The sequence below is a fragment of the Vombatus ursinus genome, unplaced genomic scaffold (assembly GCF_900497805.2).
Source record: "Vombatus ursinus unplaced genomic scaffold, bare-nosed wombat genome assembly UNPS02014768.1, whole genome shotgun sequence".
NCBI classification, from domain to species: Eukaryota; Metazoa; Chordata; class Mammalia; order Diprotodontia; family Vombatidae; genus Vombatus; species Vombatus ursinus.
The window spans coordinates 28,772,648-28,794,940 of record NW_020954546.1 but is presented as its reverse complement, the minus strand read 5'-3'; the positions used below and the strand labels follow the sequence as shown (position 1 = coordinate 28,794,940).

General features: G+C 43.2%; 1 long non-coding RNA gene across 2 annotated transcripts in view; it reads left to right on the top strand.

Moving 5' to 3' along the window:
- The first annotated feature begins 3,885 nt into the window (after nt 1-3,885).
- The window catches only part of LOC114043267, a 21,995-nt gene continuing 3,587 nt past the window's right edge, over nt 3,886-22,293 (top strand). The window contains exons 1-2 of one of the 2 annotated variants that reach the window (XR_003569074.1): nt 12,155-12,298; nt 15,749-15,859. This is a non-coding gene — a long non-coding RNA (uncharacterized LOC114043267). Of the gene's footprint in view, nt 3,965-12,154; nt 12,299-15,748; nt 15,860-22,293 lie in introns of those variants that run through there. The other variant, XR_003569073.1, reaches the window with a different exon arrangement.

Sequence of the window (22,293 nt, the reverse complement as noted above, 5' to 3'; positions counted from 1 at the left end):
TTGGGAGTGAAGGTTACTCTCATTTTCCCCAAAGGAAAATTTTCCTTTGACATGGACTCCAAGCCAGTCTAATGTGAACAATTTCTAACCACACCCGTGGGCTGATCCTTATCAGTCACAGTCAGTGAAAGAAGCTGGAAAACAGCTGACTTTAGCCACATGGATACAGAGGGGCTAGAGAGACTTTTTGTCCATTGGGCACCACTACCATCTGTCAAGAGCCTTTGTTTGGGCCATCCAAGATGGACAGCAGCTTTATTTTGCCAGAGCTCTATGGAAGGTGATTCTACAACCTTGCTTAGTGACCTTCCCGATGTCAAGGAGCTGTCTCCTTCTACATCCAGCTTACATGCCTCCTATTGACATTTACAGAATTACAGAAGTTCACAGTTGGATAAGACCTCAAAGATCTGCCAGTCCAGGAGTTCTTAACCCATTTTTGTGTCCCGGACCCCATCAGCAGTGTGGAGAAGCCTATGCATAGACTCCTTCTCAGAATCATATTTTTAAACATACAAAGTAAAATATGGAGAGTCACAGTGGAAACCACCTGTATTGAAATAGTTATCCAAAACAAACAAACAAATAAACAAAAAACCAAGTCCACAGTCCTCAAGTCAAGAACTTTTGATGTGGTCTAACTTCTACCTGAATAGGAGTCTCCCTCTAAAGCATTCCCTGATAAGTGGTCATCTAGCTTCGGCTGGAAGATCACCAGTTAATGAGGAACTCAGTACTCCCTGAAGCCGTCCCTTCCTCTTTTGTACTCTGCGTGTGTGTGTGTGTGTGTGTGTATAAAAAGTGTAAACTCATCCTTTCTTTCCGAAGATACTGAGGAGATGTTTATGGGGTGAACCTGTCACACATGTCAACTTATCAGCAGATTCTCTGATTGCCCCTCCCTGAATTATCCACATTACACAGGGTCCCTTCAGGGCTATGTTCAGTGCAGTGTTACATTTCCATATTTCTCTCTGAAACAAAACCATCTCTTTGACACCAGTATTCTCCTGGTGATGCTACTAGATGGCAATGAATCATGGAATGCCGCTATCTCTGAGGAATCAGCATTTTGGGTCATCTAAAGGATAACGGAGAGACGCAGGGTGGGTGTAAGTAGGCTACAGCTTGTCACCACCAATGAATTGCCTGCAAGAAGCAGCACACAAGATGTCACCCGAGAGACGGATGATCAGAGGAAAGCTGGCCACATAGTAAGAGAGGTGGATAACTGGTCAATAGTCCGGGAGCTGCCTGCATGCCACTTGATGCTGAGAGACCTGGAGGGCAGCCTGCAACACGGGGTGGAGGAAGTACCTACCTCTGTGAGGTCACAAGATTCACTGAAGCCCTACCAGATGAACATAAAGATCTCTCACCTTTAAAATTTCCTCCACTTTCTCCTTATCCTCATTCATATTATCAACATGATGTGTAATTTTCAGATAGAACTCGGGGGAAAATGTGATTATGGACACCTGCTATCTCTATTTCCTCACCCCTTCTTAATGCTCTGTAATATGACTTCTGTCCCACATCATAGACTGGAGCCTGCCCCCACCCCCATCTGTCTGTCTGTCTCTCTCTCTCTTTTTTTGGTGAGGCAATGGGGTTAAGTGACTTGCCCAGGGTCACACAGCTAGTAAGTGTTAAGTGTCTGAGGTTGGATTTGAACTCAGGTCCCTCCTGACTCCAAGGCCGGTGCTTTATCTACTGCGCCACCTAGAGGCCCCTTTGTCTCTCTTAAACATCACTGGTGACTTTTTTACTTGACAGGTCCAATGACCTTTTCCCCTAATCCTCTTCCTCTTTGACTTCTTGTGACTTCTTGACTGCTCTCTTGTGTTTCTCCTTCTGCTTGATTTTTCTGTTACCTTTGCTGACTCTATTTCTATCCCCAGATCTTTAAGTATGGTTATTTCAGTTATTGGGCCCCCTGAATAGACTGTATATATTCTCACCACTTTGTCTTTCTTAATGCCATCCCCCACCTGATATATCCTCCCACCTCCCTGCTAGGTGGTGCAGAGGGTAGACTATTAGGCCTGGAGTCAGAAAGACCTGAGTTCAAATCCAGCCTCAGACACTTACTAGCTGTGTGACACTGGGCAAATCACTATACCTTTTGCCTCAGTTTTTTCAGTTATAAAGTGGGGGATAAGAATAGCACCTACCTCCCAGCGCCTTTGGGAGGATCAAATGAAATATTTGTAAAGTGCTTAACTGGGCCAGGCACATAGTAGGTGCTTAATAAGTGCTTGTTCTCTTCCCCTCCCTCTTCTAATTCTTACTCATATGTCAAGACACTCCTCTTCCTACAGAAAAACTGTCCTGACCAAAAGAACATAGAAATACAGAATTGGAAATATAGAGTTGGAAAGGGCTTCTCAGGTCACCTTCCAAGGCATTTATCCTCTGCTTGAAGACCTTTCTTTGAGGGCAAAGAAATATTTACTGAGGCAGTTATAATAGTTCAAAAAGAATCTCTTTGGGTTTTGGTTTTTGCCTTAGGGTTCATTTGCAGAAGGGTGCCTCTGTTCTGGATTCACTCCAGAATTCTTTGGCCTAATGCCCCTATCATGTGCTTACCCCATGTTGGAAGCTTTCATGCCCCATGCTTGTACAGAATAGTTCCTCCCTCAGCCAGTACCCAGAGGGTACCTTCCTGTGATATTGGGGAACCAATCAGACACATCTTAGCAAGAACCCATCCTTATCTCTGTACAAGTCATGGCCTTGGGTTGGCTTGGAGGAGAAAAGCATCCTGGTGTCATAGGACTCATATAAGTAGAGGTCATCTTCTCCACCCCCCTCCCCCATTTCACAGATGAGGAAATTGAGGCCCAAGAAAGTAAGATAGCTTGGCCAGGGCCACACAGGTAAGCAATTATCTTAGGATGGATTTGAACTCAAGTCTTCTCCTAGAGAGGCCCTCTGGCATCTGAGACCCAGATGAATCCATTGACCTGAACCCCTCTTACCATTCCCGTATTCTCTCATTTCCCTGCTCCTGAGTGTTTCATTTCCGACCCTGGGTCTTCCCTTGTGTAAGTTAAAACATACCCTAATAAAGACCTATTGCTTTCTGCATGACTGGCCTACCTGTGAAAAACTCCTTTAAGCCTCCAAACCAGGGACAGGTTGGGACAACAGTCTATTCCACTTTTGGACAGCTACAATTGTTAGGAAGTTTTTCTTTCCATGAATCTAAGCCTTTTTGGAGCTTTTTGTGATTTCCACCTTATGCTCTTGGTTCTGTCCTCTACAGCTAAAAAGAAAAAGTCCAATCCCTTTTCCACCAGTCAACCTTTCGAATACTGGAAGAAAGCTGTCATGACCCTTACTGTTTTCTGCTTTCCAGTTCTTCTTTGCCATTCTACACATTTTGTCTTGATATCCCTCACTGTCTTTGGGACACTTCTTTGTATATCAGTCCATTTCTTTTAATATCAACCTAACTCTTATCAGTCTATCTCCAATCAATCAGTTACGATCAAAATTCAAAATGAGGTCTCACCACCCCGTAAGTTCATTGAGTTCATCAGGGAACGCCCCTCAATCAACTCCTTTGGCCGATGGACACTGCAAGAGAAAACTCAACCCTAGGAGAAAGTGCTGTTTGAGCCTTCTTCAGCTGAACAGCAAACTTTCCAAATGGCATTCCAACCTCTCTTCTAATAGAAACTTTCTATCATCCTTAGGTCGGGTCAGTCTCACTCTATATAATGGCTGAGTGATGGGCCTTAAATGGTTATTATTATTTCTTTTACCTTTACACTTCGTATTTATTTATCTCCAGTGCCCTGGGGTGTTCAAACTCAATGCTTGCATCTTGTGCTTTGATTGAAATTTCCCAATAGCATGGTAATCATTTATCTGGGCTCTTGCCACCCTGGAGAGTTCAGAGCATGGCGTGGTAGCCAGGCACTGCTTCTAGCTACATGAGATGGCTTCTCTGTGGACAGTAAGTACCCAGCCTTCCCTGGTACTGCTAATGTATTCATTTCTCCCTCCTTATTAATTTGTAACCAGCAACTTTTTCTTAAAAATATCATTTTATTAAGGCTTCTGGCAGAACTCCTTTTTTTGTGTTAAATTGCACCACTAATAGCATTTCTAATGCGATTTCTAATGCATTATTCAAGGCAGAAAAGGGAATTTGCTTCCTTTCTCTTCTTCCCTCCCCATTCTAGCACAACACACCCCATTTCTTCTTTAAACTCACAACCCCTAACACATTTGGAGAACAAAGGAGAGTAGAATGGGAGAGGGAGAGAGAGGGAGAGACAGACAGAGAAAGAGACAGAGATAGAGACAAAGACAGAGACAGACATAGATAGAGACAATGACACAGATGTATAGAAAGAGAGAAGGAAGGAGGAGGAGAAGATGATGAAGAAGAAGAAATAATTGAGAATCTGTTGAAAGTAGATGTTCTTGAATACATTCTAGGTACATAAGGACTTAACTTCTTCATTGCTATAGGGCACTCTTGACTGAGGAAACCCCCACCAATGCTACTCAGTGCCTTCTCTACAATTTATGTTCTTAGAGAGTTGTCTAGAACAGAAGGGTCAAACACATGACCTGCAGGTGAACCAAATTAATATATAATTGGATAGTTAACAAACTAAATAAAATACAATAAAAAAAGATAACACTACATTTAAAAACTGAGTCAATATCCGGCCCTCAGAATCCTTATGTAGGGATTAGTGGCCCTCCTGGAGAGGTTAAAAGATCTTACAGCCAGGATCATACAGCCAATATACAGAGACCTGAACCCAAGTCTTCCTGGGCTATTGAGGCAAACTCGGAAAAACAAAATCCTCTGACTATCAAAGCCATTTAGAGCCTGACTTATTCTTACCTTTCTAGTCTAGTCTCCTTACACCTTAATTCTACCATCCTCTTCTCCCCCACACTGGCCTTCTGGCTCTTCCTCCATCACCTGGCTGGGCATTTCCTTTACTGGCTTTCCTCCCTTCTCATTTCCACCTCTTGGCTTCCTTCAAGTCTTCACTAAAGGCCTACCTTCTTCAGGAAGCCTTTCTTGGCCTTTTGTTGTTGTTGACTCTTTATGACCCCATTTAGGGTTTTCTTGGCAGAGATAATGGAGTGGTTTGTCATTTCCTATTCCAGCTCATTTTACAGATGAGGAAACTGAGGCTATCAAGATGAAGTGACTTGCCCAGGGTCACACTAAGTAAGTGTTTGAGGCCAGATTTGAACTTAAGAAGATGAGTCTTCCTGACTCCAGGTCTGGCGCATTATCCACTGTGCCACCTAGCTGCCCTGGCCCCATTTAATCTTAATGATTTTCCTTTGTTGATTATCTCCAATTCTTCTAGTCTATATGTACAACTTTTTTTTTTTGCATATTGTATCTTCTGTTAGACTGTGAGCTCCTTGAAGGTTGGACTTTTTTTTTTTTGTTTTGTTTTGTTTTTGTATCCCCATTTCTTAGCACAGTGCCTGACACATAATAGGCACTTAATAAACACTTGTTGACTTCACTTTCTCTCCACTAGGATAAGCTCTGCTATCTCTCATTTTGAGCTTTTTTTTTTAAAATTGCTGTTTCTGCACTCAGGTCTACTTTGAGGCTGATTTGTGAGTGGGAGGAAGGCCAGGCTGTGCCCACATTGGTATGAGGAGGGAGGAAGGAGGAGGGAAGGCGGAGGAGGGAAAAGGGAGGGGGTTGGGGTAGGGCTGAGTTGAAAGACCCTCTGCACCTGGGATGGGGGTGGGGCTGTGAAATGTAGCTTCTCCCTCAGTGTCTTTGAAACATTGCTTCAGGGAATAATAGGAATCACAGTAACAGTTTCTGCTTCTAAGGCTCAGGTTCCAAAGTGGCTTGCCTTCCTGATCTCACATGATGCTCACAACCCTGTGATGGGAGCCCTTTGGGAAGCCCAGCTTTGTCACCTGTGTGACTATGTAGCCTCCCTGAGCCTCAGTTTCTTCATCTGTAAATCAAGGGGGTTTCAACTAGATGACCTTGAAGAGCCCTTCCAGCCCTAAATCTTATTTGACAGAAGGGGAGCCTGAGGCTCAGAGAGAGGGAGGGAGTGACCTGCTCAGGGTCATGTGGTTCCTAAGCACCAAAGGAAGGAGTGGAACCCACTCTGGATTCCTCATCAAACATTCTGTTTAGGTACACTGTCCCCCTGAGGAGCAGGCTAGGGGGCTGAATGGGGAGACAGCCAGTCTTTTATGTACATAGATTCATAGGTTCATTGACTTGGAGCCAGAAAGGACTTTAGAGGTTATTTTATCCAACTACCTCATCTTTACTAGTGAGGAAACTGAGGCTTGGATTTGCCAAAGGTCACACAAGTAGGATCATAAGATCATAGATTTACAGCTGTAAAGGACTTCAGACATTTTATAGTCCACCCCTCTTATTTTACAGGTTAGGAAACTGAGGCCATAAGAGGTAAAGGGGTAGAATGATTTGCCTGAGGTCACCCAGATAGCAAATGGCAAAGCCATGATATGCTGCGTGAACTTTTCTTTCATTTGGAGCTTTGTTATCATCGATGTCCTCTGTTTGTGCGATGCTCATTGGCATGTCTTCATATTACTTTGTAATTGTTCTTTGGAGAGTGTCTCTATTTGGCCTCCTCAGCTAGAGCATGTTCTGTTGAGCAGGAAACCTCCCCAGGGCAAGGACAGTTTCTTCTTTTTGTTTCATAACACACATAGGGCCAAGTACAGTGTTCTGGCCACAGTGGGAGCTGAGTCCTTGGGTGATAGACTGACCTCATCACTGGATATGAGCAGTATGTCAGCAGTGGTGGAGACGGAGATGAGCTGGAGGGCATCCGGTTCAGGAGGGCACTAGAGGTCAGGCCATAAAAATACTGGCTGAATAACTTGAGATTTTGCCTTGGAGCAGAGAAAAATTGAGGTGCATTATGGCTATCATGGAGCGTCATGGGATAGAAAGATTGATTAGACCCACTATTTTTGTCCCCAGAAGGCAGAACTAGGAACAAAGGATGGAAGGGGCAGAGGAGCAGTTTTTGGCTTGGTGGAGGACCCACTTTCCAACACAGTAAGTGTTGTCTAAAAGTAGAAATGACTGCTTTGGAAGGGAGTAGATCCCCAGTCCTTGGAGGTCTTCAAGCAGTGCCTGAATGGCCACTTGTCAGCAGTGTGGTAGAGAGGAGCCATCTTCAGACATGGATCTGGCTAGATGGCCCCTGAGGTCTCCTCCGGTTTTGAGATTCTGTGTGATTGTGAATAGACAAGGTGAAGCATGTCAAGAAGGAGAATGACCAGATGGGTGAGGGGACTAGAGGTGGCTCCCTTAACCTCAGTGCCTAGAACAGTGCCTGGTGCACAGGAGGCACTTAATAAATGCTTGTTGATTGTCATAGGAAGATTGGTTGAGGGAACTTTGGGTGTTTAGCCTGGAGAGGAGATAGATGGGATATGATGCTGTCTTCAAATAGGAAGAGGGCCTACATCTTGGCCACAGAAGGAAGCAGAGCTAGGAACAGTGCGTGGAGCCTGTAGAGAAGCACGTTTCAGCTCAATGGAATGAAAACTTCCAACAATTAGAAATACATGAAAGTAGAATGAGCTCGATACCTATCATGTCCTCCCTAAGTTTTACCTGCTCTTGGATAAAAATCCCATTTTTTCCCCCACTTGATCTCCCAAAGGCATTAATTCCACTCCTCCTACTTTTTTTTTGATAAGGCAATTGGGGTTAAGTGACTTGCCCAGAGTCACACAGCTAGTGAGTGTTATGTGTCTGAGGTCGGATTTGAACTCAGGTCCTCCTGACTCCAGTGCTGGTGTTCTATCCACTGTGCCACCTAGTTGCCCCTACTCCGCCTACTTTCCTGGTCACCTTTCTCTCTGCTTTCGGTTAGAGAAAGTATAGATCTCTGAGGTAGTTTGGGCTCACAAGAGGGAGATTTTTCTTGACAGGAAATATGAGGTTAAGATCCTGCTTCTGATACTTAAGAGTGGTGTGACTCTTGGTCCTTAATTTCCCTAGGCCTCTAAGCTTATAAAATATATAGATCAGAATTGGTGTCTGTGGAGGGATTTCTGGGATTTGTCATACTCACGCATCCTTAAGGCATTAATTAATGCATTAAACTTTGGTAGCCTCTGTTGTTCACGGTGGAGCCCAATACTCTTGCTAGACAAGTCAAATTTAGGACACTCAAAAGAAACTCCAGATGGGAGAACAGGCTACAGCTGTAATTATGGAGCAGCCTTCAAGACTGACCCTGGTCTGTCTCTCAGTGCAGAGAGGTCTAGTAGCCCCGTCTGGCTTATACGTGATTCTGAACGAACGGCTTCATCTTCTTACTGAGAGGGGTGAAAAAGGGACCCAGAAAGTACTGAGCGCTCTTGTGAAAAACAGAAACAATGCAAAAAAGCTTCATTAACTTGGAGTTTTCAATAATTTGGACATGCCAGGCTCATGCTAGGCTCTTTAATTTGCTGTCAGTGGAGGGAGAGAGGCCAACTAAAATTAATCCCCATTTGCTACCTGTGTGATCTTGGATAAGTCACTTAATCTCTCTTTGCCTAAGATGAGGGGGCTAGACCTGGTGGTCTTTGAGGTCCTTCCTAGCTCGAGATCTTTGACCATAGGTCACTTAACTCCCCTGGGCCTCATTTCCTTTCTGTAAAATAAGAGGGTTGGAGTGGATGTCTTCTGAGGAACTTTCCCTCTCTAGATCATGATCCTGTAAGTCATGCTAGCCTACCTGGCCCTCAGCTTCCTCATATGTAAAAAGAAGGAGATGAATTAAATGATCTTTGCAGCACCTTTAGGAATCGTAACAGATATCCCCACTCTTGTTTGCAGATATCCCTTCATCATCGTCAGCCTTTCCATGAAACAATGTGCTCATTGCACGCCACTCATCCTTCAGCCCTTCCCTGAGCATGTCCTGTGTGTGAGGCACTTTCCCCCTCTCCTATGCCAGAGACAGTCCCTGTCATCAAGGAGTATGGTTGGAAACAACACACAGACACATAAAAGACAAATAACAATGATGGAAAGACAAGCCGTATTCCAAGATTACATTTAGAGACAATAGGCTGAGGCTTGGCATGCATTTATTCATAGAAAAAATGTTTCGAACCATACCATCCCGAGTTGGAAGGAAGCTTAGCGCCATCCTTTCCCCTTGTGTGACAGAATTGGAATCTGAGGCTGAGATGAGTGGCTATGGGAATGTCACGTGGTCTCTCTGAGCTCCAATCTGGAGTCAGCCTGATTGTGCAGAGAACAGAAACGCCAGACTTGTAAGCAGAAGATCTTGATTCAGATTTTGACTCTGATGCTAGCTGTGTGACCTTGGCTAAGCTGATTTTTCTTCTTCAGACTCAGTTGTCTCCTTTACAAGGTGAGGAGCTTGTATCTAAGACCAAACATCATTCCCTAATAGATAAGTGATCAAGGATATGAACAGTTTTCAAAAGATTTGCTTATTCCCGACAACCATATGAAAAACTTTTAAATACTAATAATAGGAGAAATTCAAATTAGATCAGCTCTGAGATTTTAACTCCTGGCTATTTGATTGGAAATACCCACACATGCATATATACATATGCATATACATATATATGTATATACACATACACACATACATATCTGTGGACAATTAATTTAACGGATAGAAGGAATTTATAATGAAGCAACTTCTGCTCCCAATGCAGGTGGGCACCTCCACTGCAATTTATAGTCTTAGATTATTGCTTAGGGCAGTTAGAGAATTTAAGTCCCTTGCCTTGCATTGTGCATGGTGTTGGAGGGGTGACTTGAACCCAGGCCTATCTGGACTCTAAAGTTGTCCCACTGTCTACCATGTCATGTTTCCTCTCAGAGATGATCAAATATGAAAACAGTCAATGTTGGAGAGGTTTGGGAAGACAGGCACACTAATACACTATTAGGGCTGTGAGTTTGTCTAACCCATTTGGAAAACAATTTGGAACTCTGAGAAAAGTGACTGTTCATATCCTGTGATCCTACAACTGGGCATAAATATATGTATATATGTACATACACATACACACATATATATATAAAACATTAGGGCAGGGGTGGGGTAGGTTCAGAGACAAAAAGACCCCATAGATGTCAAAATATTCATAGGAGTTCTTTTTTGTGGGAGCAAAAAGCTAGAAACAAAGTGAGTCCCATTAATTGTGGAATGGCTGAGCAAATTTTGATATATAGACATAATGGAATACTATTTTATTATTAAAAATGATGAACATGAGGAATTCAGAAAAACTTAAGAAGATTTATATGAACTGATGCAGAACAAAGTAAGCAGAAACCCAGAGAGCAATATATGCAATATCTATAATAATGTACAGGAAAAACCAGTAAAGTAAACCTGAATTCTGAATAATGATCAAACTTACTACCAAGGAATAGATAATGAAACATATCTCCTTCCTACGAGCAAAGAGGTGGAGGACTGTGGGTGCAGAGCGTTATGTATATCTCCAGTTTAGGTCACTATATTGTTTGCATTTGTTTAATTTTTTTTTTTTGTTCTACGAGAAGATTTAGTGATGGGAGGGGAGTGAGACAAAGACAGAAATGATTTTGATATGAGAAGAAAAGGCAGCAATAAAACAAACAAGAGAAAATAAGCTTCTGCCAGATAATCTTTGAAGTCTCCTCTGGCTCTCAACCCTATAATGATTTGTCCAAAGGTGCATGGAGATCAAGTATCAGAACAAGATTTAAGGCCAGGTCCTCAGATACCTACACCAGTGTTGCACCAGCCTGCTTCTCTTGGAGCAGCTGTCCTCCTAAAGGTTTACAAACTACTTTTCATTTATTATCTCGTTTAATCCTCACAACTCTGTGGGATAAGTTCGATTGGATTGTTATCCCCATCTTATAGCTGAAGGAAAAGGCAGACAGAGGTTAAGTGACTTGCCCAGGGTCACACAGCTCCTAAGTGTCTGAGGAAGTACACAAACCCAGGTCTTTCAGATTCCAAGCCCAGCACTCTATCTACGACACCCTAACTTTTATTTTTTTTTATTATGAATTGACCATCATTAAGAATCACAAACATTTCAAAACATGAAGAAGAATGGAATGAACAACTGGACAAATACATCTACAGATTGTGACACGTTACTTGTATGATCTTGGGTATAGACATATGTAAAAACACACGTACATGTATATGTATGTGTGTATATACACACAAATTATACACATACATATATACATGTGTGTGTTTGTGTGTGTGTGTGTGCACGCACGCACATGTGTGTCTAATCAAAAATATCATCCAAATTGATCCCGTCTTACTCACTGGGCTTGGCTTTGAATGACGCTTGCCTGTTTCTAAAAAATAAAGTCTCACCAGAGGAATTAAGTAAGAGCCAGAATGTTTTTCTTCCTTTTAAAAACTGCCTTGACTTGGCTGTTGCCCAGATGGAACCCTCCCAGAGGGCAATGGGGCATGTGCTTGGGAGCCTAGATGGAATATGCATTTTTTTTCTTCTTCCTTAAGGGAGAGGAAGGAGCACCAGTCCGTTAACCTGAGCCCTTGGAAACTATATTCAGTGCCCAGGCATAGCGGGGTAGAGGGAGACTGCTAGAAACAGGAGCCCGCCTTGCTGATGCCTCAAAGTGTCTCCTCTTCACTGGACCCTTGGCATTCTGAGCTTCCAGACATCCAATGAAAGCTTGAAGGTTACCCCCCACCCCCAATTTCCCAGGACCACCCTCATCTCACACCTCATAGACATCCCACACCAGCCAAAGCCTCCTGCTTTCTCTTTCCCAAATAGCTCATTATAACCTTCCTGAGCTTCACTTCCCTTATCGGTGAAATGAGGGAGTTGGCCTGAAAGGAGCTCTAAATTTATGATGCTATGTTACTAGGTGGTGCAGTGGAGAGACAAAATCTCATTGGAATCAGAGGACCTGAGTTCAAATTCTGCCTCAAACACTTACTAGTTGCGTGACTCTGGGCAAGTCACTTGACTTCGCTTAGCCTTAATTTTCTCATCTGTAAAATGGGTGGGTTAGTTTCAGTGGCCCCCTAATGCCCTTCCGACTCTCAATTGATGATCTTAGGATAATTACGAATACTACTACTTCTGACTACCATTTATGTGCTGCTTTTAGGTTTTGAAAGTGTTGTGTACTCACTGAATCCTCTCGATATTCCTTGGAGGTAGATGCTTTTATGATTCCCAGAAGGCAGAACTAGGAACAAAGGATGGAAGGGGCAGAGGAGCAGTTTTTGGCTTGGTGGAGGACCCACTTTCCAACACAGTAAGTGTTGTCTAAAAGTAGAAATGACTGCTTTGGAAGGGAGTAGATCCCCAGTCCTTGGAGGTCTTCAAGCAGTGCCTGAATGGCCACTTGTCAGCAGTGTGGTAGAGAGGAGCCATCTTCAGACATGGATCTGGCTAGATGGCCCCTGAGGTCTCCTCCGGTTTTGAGATTCTGTGTGATTGTGAATAGACAAGGTGAAGCATGTCAAGAAGGAGAATGACCAGATGGGTGAGGGGACTAGAGGTGGCTCCCTTAACCTCAGTGCCTCAGGAGGAGGAAACACATCACAGTCAGCTGGAGATGTTAGTGGGACATCCAGAGGGATATGCATTATAGACATTTGGAACTGAAAGTTTAGAGTTTAGAAGAGTGGCCCAGGCTAGAAATATAGATTGGAGAGTCATCAACATAGAGGAGGCTATGGGAGTGAATGAGATTGCCAAGGAATAGAATGTAGAGAGGAGAAAAGGATGAAAGAAAGGTCCCTGGGGAATACTCACGTGAAGGGATATAGTTCAGATATGTATAATGAATTATGTGTTTGTATAATAAGATTAATAATTAATAATACATATGTACGATATATTAAATTCTTACCATGCATCAGGCACTGTGCTACATGCAGAGGATACAAATACAACTGTGTGTAACAGAATTTTTTTTTTTTTGTGAGGCCATGGGGATTAACTGACTTGCCCAGAGTCACACAAAGCTAGTGAGTGTTATGTGTCTGAAGCGGGATTTGAACTCAGGTCCTTCTGACTCCAGGGCTGGTGCTCTATCCACTGCACCACCTAGCTGCCCCCCTGATAGCAAAATTTTTGGTTTAACTTTCTTACTGTCATTTACTTACGATGAGCAGGTCACCTGCTGAATTAAGCTGAGACATCAAGCCACAGCCCCGTGTTAATGATTAGTTTGCAGATTCCAGCTATAACCCTGGTGTTTACTGACTGGTTTACAGTTTTACCTGATATAGACCCTCCCCTTCGGCTGTCTGTCCTTTGATGTGTAAATGATTACTTTCTCCTTCTGCCTGCTATAAAATTCCATTGTGCACGTCCTGACTATGTGACTAAAACCTATATAATGTTGCTGAAGCTGTTAGTCATGGCTCACTGATTTCTGTATACAGTGAATCTATGCTCTGAGCATATAATATATCTGGTTTTTTTCCTGTATTTCTGCATCCGTTGATGGTTATGATCGGTGGCATTTTCTATCAATGGCTCCTTGGACAATTTCTGTCACATGAGTCAGCATAAGAATCCTCGCTCAAAGGGAGCTTACATTCTAATGGGGGAACACGGCGCATAAAGGGCAACTAGGAAGAGAAGGTTTGGAAATGGCAAGAAACTGGCATAGTGAAGGCAAAAACTCACCTGTCAGAACCCAGGGTCCCAGAGGCAGCGTCCAGGTTCTGTTGGAATAGGATGAGGAGTAATGACCAGAGTGTAGGTAGCAGGGTTTGGAAATGGCCAGGAAGTACACAAAGAGAGAACAGAACAACATTCAACAAGTGCAAACTGGGTATATAAAATTCATTCATTCAATGTGCATTTATTAAGTGCCTACTGTGTGCCGGGCCCTGTGGAAGGTGCTGACTAGAAGCAATGCTGGGCTTTGAGTTGGGCGTGGGGTGGGGGGGAGGAGAATCACAGAGGGGTCTTTGGATGCTTCAAGTGCTCAGGGAAGAATGCTGGGAGAACTTGGCCTCCTGGAGAAGCCCAGGTGCTGTTTGAGTGGGCCGGTGACTCAGCCTCCAGCTGCGACCAGCCTCGCTGCTCCTTTGATGATTGTCATCTTTTGGACAAGCTGAAGAACTGAAGACTCAGCCCCGGGGTGGGGTGGGGGGGGCATGACGCATCCCTTGGCATTTCCCTCTAATCCGGGGCTGAGTCACTCCCGACGGCTCCGGTGCCAGAGGGGCTGTACCGTATTTCCCAGAGTACTGGCTGCTCTTCTACTGCATCTTCACCCTCCCCCCCCTTTTTTTAAGCTAAAGGTATAGGGTGTGGCAGAATTAAGCCAGTTTGTATCTATAGATTCATTTAAAAAAACAAAAACAAAAACAGATTCCCCAAATGTACAAAGTATCATCTGATCTTCTCAGATACATTCCGTGTGTGTACTGAGTAACCCAATGGCCTCAACGTTGGATGGGCGATTGATAGAATTCAAGCCAAAACGAGCATTTATTAAAGGCCTGTTCACAGTGTCTGGGGACAGTAAGAGGAAAAAGGAGAGGCAGTCACATGATGCAGTGGATAGAACGCAGGCCCTGGAATCAGGAGGACATGAGTTCAAATCCAGCCTCAGACACTTGACACTAGCTGTGTGACCCTGGGCAAGTCACTTAACTCTGATTGCCTTGGGGAAAAAGAAAAGAGGAAAAGAGAACAGTCTTTGCCCTCAAAGGGCTTACATTCTACTTGGGGAGGTGGGGACAAATGCACAAAGATAAGTTGATACAAATTATGTACAGAATAAATACGGTCTTTTTTGGCCGGAGGTGTGTAAAGTGCCAACAACTGGGGTAGGGATCAGGAAAGGTCCCATGTAAGAAGCCCTTGAATCGAGTCTTAAAGGAAGCAGGATATTCTAAGAGGTGGAGATCGCTGGATTCGGAGTCTGGGCACCTCAGTTCGTAGATCAGATCTACCACTTACCATCTGAGTATTCTTGAGTAAATTGCTTCCTTCCTCTGGGCCTCAGTTTCCTCATCTATAAAATGAGGGGGTTGAACTAAATGATTTCTAAGGGCCTTCTGGGGCAGCTAGTGGCACCATAGTGCATAGAATGCTGGGCCTGGAGTCAGAAAGACTCACCTTCCTGAGTTCAAATCTGGCCTGATACTTACTAGCTGTGAGACCCTGGACAAGTCACTTAACCCTGTTTGCCTCAGTTTCCTCATCTGTCAAATGAGCTAGAGAAGGAAATGGCAAACTGCTCCAATATCTTTGCCTGGGAAACCCTAAATGGGAGAGAGTCAGACATGGGTGAAAAATGACTGAGGAGTCCCTTCCAGGTCTAAATCTGTATCTTACAGGAGCATTCTAGGCCTATAAGTCAATCTGTGCAAAGGTGTGGAGGCGGGAGGTGTGATGTCATATACCACAAGTAGGCTGGTTTGGCTGGAAAGGTAGAGTAATGAAAACAGTATGTGTAGTGAAATCATTTGACACACATTATTCATTTGAGCCTCACAATAACCCTGTTGAAATAGGTACTGCTATTTCTCTTTTATAGATGAGGAAACCAAAGCCTTGGAGACTTGTCCAAGGTCACACACCTAGAAAACTTGTTCAATGACTTGTCCAAGGTCACACCTAGCAAGTATAGGAGGTAGCACTTAAATCCAGGTTTCTCCAGACTCCAGGGCCACTGCATTTTTGACTCCACTGATCTGCCTATCTGGTGTCTCCCTACATGGCATTTACTCTCAAGGATGAATTCAAGTCACCTTATCCAGATGAAGTACAACCTTAAGGTGCTGAAAGAACTTGCAAGCATGATGATTGGGCCATCATTACTGATATGTGAAAGATAATGAAAAATGTGAGTACCACAAGATTGTTGAGGAGCAAATATCATGAATTTTTTAAAAATGGGAAGAAGACAGAGTCCGCAGACAATAGACCAGTGAACCTGACTGATTCCCAGGAGTATTCCACAACAGATCATTAAAAAGATGGTTGGGGAGGCAGTAATCACAAAGGGCCAGTGTGGCTTCATCAAGAACCGGGCATGCCAGATTAACCTCATTTTCTTTTATGACAGTATTACTGAACTGATGGATGAAGGGAATGCAGTGGATATAGTTTTCCTAGATTTTAGCAAAGCTTTTGATAAAATATCCTATACTATTGTTGTGGAAAAGATGAAAAATAGAGATGACACTTTCCACCTTTATCTTCTAACACTCTCCTACTCTATCCCTTCCCTCTGCTGTGTAAGCTCCCAATCCTTCCCACCTTTGCACTGGGTCACAACACACAATATGCCATGGGGAAATTTTGCCCCCTCCCTTTGCCCTCAGATCTCCTTCCAGCTGTAGACTCTGTGCTTGGGGGCAGTGACTGCTGAGTAAGAGCTCTACTTCTCTTCTTTTCCTTCTGGGTGGGACGGGTGAGTCACACAGGATGAACAGGCTTGGATGGGTTGTGATTTTCATCAGAGGTCTTATTACATTACCTTTCTTTTTTTTAAAAAAATTATTTTTTCAATTAAAAATCTATTTTTCCCTCTTACTTCCTCCAGTGGAGGGGAAAAGCCTTATAACAAATATGCATAATCAAACAAAACATATTTCCCACACTGGCTATGTCCGAAAAAGGTATACTTCAACCTGTACCCTGAGTCTATCTATTACCTCTCTTTCTGGAGTGGCTACTATGCTTTATCATTGATCCTCTGGAACTGTGTGTGTGTTTTAAAAATTTCATTCATTACACTGTCTCTCCCCCACCACTCTCAACCCACGCTTCTTTCGAACTTCTTTACTTCTGTACTAGGACCACCCAGGTATTTATAAGCTCCTTATCATCTTGGATACTCATATTTCTCCTTCTCTGATACTTATGGTCTTAAGAGACTTGCCTAGGGCACTCAAAGGTTAAGCAACTTATGCAGGGTCACACAACCAGCATGTGTCAGAGGTAGAATCTAAACCTGGGTTTTCCCAGTTAAAAGGATAGCTCTCTAAATACCATACCTTGCTGCCTGTCAGTACATGTATATCCTTTATAAAAAAGTAAATATATACATATTAGGGGAGTATGCTCAAATTATTTTATCTATTTGTCTATCTCTCTGTCTCTGTCTATATCTCCATAATTTCCTATCTATCTGTCTATCTATCTATCTATATCTGTATCTCTATCCATATGTACATATGTATGTATGTGCCAGGCTCTGAGCCAAGCACTTTACACATCTTTTCTCATTTGAGTCTCTTAACAATCTGTGAGATAGGTACTGTTATCCCCATTTTTCAGTTGAGGAAACAGAAGCAGACAGAGATCACACAGAGAGTTAAGTATCTGAGGCTGGATTAGAACTCAGGTCTTCCTGACACCAGACGCAGTGCTCTGTGCACCATGGCGCCACCTAGCTGTCAATGACTCAGCTAACAGCATTGTGCTCTCCAGGATGACACCAAGTTGAAAGGAGTAATGAACAAGACGATGGAGTCAGGATCCAAAAAGGACTTGACAGCCTAGAGCACTGGCCTGAATTAAATTTGATAAGATTCAGTGGGGGATAAATAGGAAAATTCTTACTTGTGGGCACAGAAAACCAATTTCACAAATAAAAGATGGGGGAGAGGAGAGAGTTATGCTTAGACAGCAGTTTTTCTGAAAAGGATCTGAGGGTCTAAGTGGCTTGCAAGCTCAACAGAAGTTGGCCCATATGATGTGGTAGCCAACAAAGCTAGCATTCAGAGAGTAGAGCTTCCAGGAATAACGAGAGGCCGTTCCCTCAGTTCTGTGTCCTCATCAGATCACATCTGCGCTATTGTGTTCAGTTAAGGACATATTTAAAAGAACACTGATAAACTGGAGGATGATTCGAGGAACGTACGCAGGCTGGATGGTGAAGAGTCTGGCTCAGATGATGTTGGGTTGAAGAAACCAGGGATGTTCAGCCTGGAGAAGAGGACACCTTGGGGTGGGGGTGGGGTGGGGTAGCATTTGAAGGGCTGTTGCATGAAGGAGAGTCTCGGAGTTGGTCCATTTGAGCCCAGAAAGCAGAACCAGGAGCAGTGGGTGGAAATCGTCAAGAGGCAGGTTTGGCTTTGATGTTGGGAATGATGGCATAACAATCAATGCTGTCCAGCGGTGAAATGGGCTGCCTGGGAGGGGTGGGAGTGGGTTTCCTCACTCCGGGGGTTCTTGGTGTAGAGGAGGAATGATCCTTTGCTGGGTGTTTTATAGAAGAGAATGCTTCCATGTATTGGGGCTGGACTAAATGGCTACCGAAGTCCCGAACGGAAAATTCTATGATTCTGTGAAGGAGGGTCTGCAACCTCAAGGGAGTCTAGAACCCGGGACAGAGCCCGGCCCGCGGAGCTCTTCGGACGCACCTCTGCTGTAGAGCGGCAGCGTCAGACTCGAGCAGCAATGAGGACGCTGAATCACATGCAAGTACCTCTGTTGCTGCTTATTGGCTTAGAAAACCATATATCAGCGTTATCTATGTTCTGTTGTGTTTTCATTTATTTTGTGAAATACTTTCCAGTTACATTTTAAGCTGGTTCCGAACTCTGGCCACAGTGCCTTTAACACCTCTGCGCTGGAGCGCTGGAGTGAATAGCACCAATGCCAGGTCCTTTTCCGTGAGTCAATGCTTTAAACATCGTGCTTACACAGCATTCCTTTTTGGCCACACACCAGCCTGGGTCCGCATGGAGTCTCACAACTGAAACCAACTGTCCAAGAGGAAGGTCTGATGCGGTATGGAAAACACTTGAGAATGGTTTGAACAAATGAGTTGGTGATGAACTAACAATTCAGCTAAACAGTTCAATGAGCATTTATTAAGTGCCTACTGTGTGCCAGGTACCGTGCAGGACATATAAAGGCAGAAAGGAAATAATCCTTGCCTTTGAGGAGTTTTTATTTTACTGGGGAGTAAAAAATATGTACATAGACAAGCTAATGCAAAGTATATTCAGAGTAAATTAAAGTAAGTGGGGAGGGAGGTGGAAGGGTTGGGGGGTAGTGAGAGTGCATCAGGAAAGGCCTCACATAGATTTCCAGAATGGTTGGACCATGTCACCATCCCACCATGAGTGTATCGGTGTGTCTGTCTTCTCGAGCCCCTGCAATACGGACTATTTCTGCCTTTTGTCATCTTCGCCAATTTGCTGGGTGTGAGGTGAAACCCTAGAATTGTTTTGATTTGCATTTCTCTTATAATTAATGACTTGGAGCCAATTTTCATATGATTTGTTAATAGCTTGCAACGCTTCTTCGGAGAACTGTTTGTTCCCTTTCTTTGACCACTTATCCTTCCCAACCCCTCATTATAAATATGGTTTATTGCTGACTTTTGTTTTCACATCGGGGTCATTTCAAGTAATACTGCCTTTATAAAAAAGAAAATCAATTAATAAAAAAAACAAACAAACCCTGATAGAATGTTGACACCTGACAATGTATAGACACCATTCCTCCCTACAGGTCCCCTGCCTCTTTGCCATGAGGAAGTAGGTAAGTTTTATTGTCTATCCTCTGAGACCGTTGTTCAACTCCCTCCTTTTTATGGAGGAGGAAATTGAGGCTTAGAGAGAAAGAGGAAGTGACTTGCACATGCTTCACACAGGATATAAGTGTGAGAGTTGGTATCTGAACTAGTTTCCTGATTCCAGGGTTAAAAACAAGGTGTTGCCCCAATAGGAATCTCTTTGGCTTGTGTATGCAGCCTTTGTACATGGACTCAGAAGAGGATGACTGAAGAAAAGGTCTGAGTCCTTCTGCAGACATAGGTGCATCTTTGAAATCAGTGGGGCCTCTTTTAAGAATGATAGCTTTGAAGGAGACAACATTCACTTGCGGCCATAATAGCTGTTATATTTATTAAAAATAAACTACCCTCCTCCCTGCAAGCAACCCAGTCACACTTCTTTATAGCCATCCACTGTTTTATATATTAATCAATCAGCAAATTTTTCTTCACATTTATTTTATTTTTAATTTATGGAATAAGACAAGCATTTCCATAACATAGTGTAATAAAAAGATGGCTGCACGTAAAGCTGCAAATTTATTATGTACAACTTACTATTCCTTTTAAATATAGTAAAGTTATCATGCAAATTTCTTTCTTTTTTTTCTCCCCTCCCCCCAACCCTAGAGATGGCTACTGTCAGCAAGCATTTTTAAAGGACCTAATATGTGCCAAACCCATGCTAGGTGCTGAGGACACAAAAACCAAAATGAAATAAAACCTGCCCTCAAGAAGCTTCAGTCATGTCTGATTCTTCATGACCCCCCCCCCATTTGGAGTTTTCTTGGCAAAGATGCTGGAGTGGTTTGCCATTTCCTTCTCCAGCTCCATTTGACAGATGAGGAAACTGAGGCAAACAGGGTTAAATGACTTGGCCAGGGTCACACAGCTAGTATCTGAGGCTGGATTTGAACTCAGGTCTTCCAGACTCCAGTCCTGGTGCTCTATCCACTGTGCCACTCAGCTGCCATATGTGTATATACACATAAGTATGTATTCACACAGATACACATATCTACATGCACACATACGTAATATGTGATCTACCAATATGTCTAACATATTGTAAGCTCCTTGAGGACATAGACTGTCTTTTGAGTCTTTTTGTATCCCCAGTGCTTAGCACAGCACATGTGGTAGGCATTCAATAAGTGTTTATACACATATATGCATACACACATGTACATGCATATCTATACCTATATGTATTATAAACTCCTTCATGGCAGAGTCTATTTCATGTATATCTGTATATCTGTATACACATATACATACACATATGTGTGCACATGTGTTCGTGCATGTGTGTGTGTGTGTGTGTCTATTTCACTCCTCTTTATAAGTTGCAGAGGAAATGTCCTGACCTGGCAGTTCCCTGTACTGATGAAAGTCCATGTCCGGTCCCTATTCCCTATACTTTATAATTTACACTCCTCTGCACCGATAGTTTATAAAGTTTATAAAGCTTTTTGGGATCCCTTCCTTCTTGGAAAACTCTTTTTTTTCCCCGAGTCTTCCCTAACAAAGAAGTCGTTTTCTTTCGCCCGTGCTTTTAGAGGCTTGGGGTTTTCAGGGCACATCTAGACCTGGCTCCTGGCAGCTATAGTGTCTTGTGGTTTTGGCAGATCTGGCTTCTCCACCACACCCCAAGACCTGGCTTTGTGCAAAAAATGTTCCCCCAAAGCTCTCTGAAGAATGTGACCCAGGAGGAGCCGCTGGAGAGGCATGATGCATCGTTCAGTGCAGTCCAAGGGTGGGGAGAGAGAGTGAACCCGTTCTTGCCTGTGACCCAAACTGAAGGAGATAAACATACCATATTGATCTGAATATGGGCCTCTTCTGAATATAGGCTGCATTCCTAAAACTATATCTCTTAGGAAAAAAAAATGAATGTTCTGTAAAAAAAAAATTGCATTACATTACCATAATAAGTATATTTATTGTAAAGGGATTGGAAGAAATCTTAGTGACCAGCCCCAAATCTAAAGTAATCTGTGCCACAACCCCCCTTAACAGAGCAAGTGGTCATTCAGCCTCTGTTTGAAACTTTTTTTTTTTTGGCTAGGCAATGGAGTTAAGTGACTTGCCCAGGGTCACATAGCTAGTAAGTATTATGTGTCTGAGATTGGATTTGAACTCAGGTCCTCCTGAATCCAGGGCTGGTGCTTTATCCACTATGCCACCTAGCTGCCCCTGAAACTTCTAAAGAGGGAGACCCAACCACCACCTGAGAAGTTCATTTCATTTTTGGATGTTATTCATCCCAAGACACCACTCCTGACTCTAGACTCATAACCTTGACCCTACAGGTACCTTCACCTTTCCTCTCCTGCCCCCTTTTTTTCTTGAAGAACTGGTATCTAGCCACACATCCTCAATTTTGTACCTGTGAGGTTGGGTTTGTTTTTTTTTTTTAACTCAAATGTAAAGCTACACTTATCCATGTTGGATCTCACCTTATTAAAGTCAACCTAATGCTCTTGCCTGTCAAAATGTTCGCCTACAAATTTGATGAGCCTGCCATTTATGCCTTTATCCAAGATATTGATAGAAATGTTAAACAGCCCAAGCCTAGCCCAGATATTTGGGGCTGAAATACAGTCCTTTCCTCACTTCTTCCTCTTAAAACTTCACTCTTCATATGTTCCATCTTTTATGGGAAGTGTCTTGATTCTTAGTATTCTCTTCTGCCTTAAATGACCTTATCTATCTATCATCTATCTATCTATCTATCTATCTATCTATCTATCTATCTATCTATC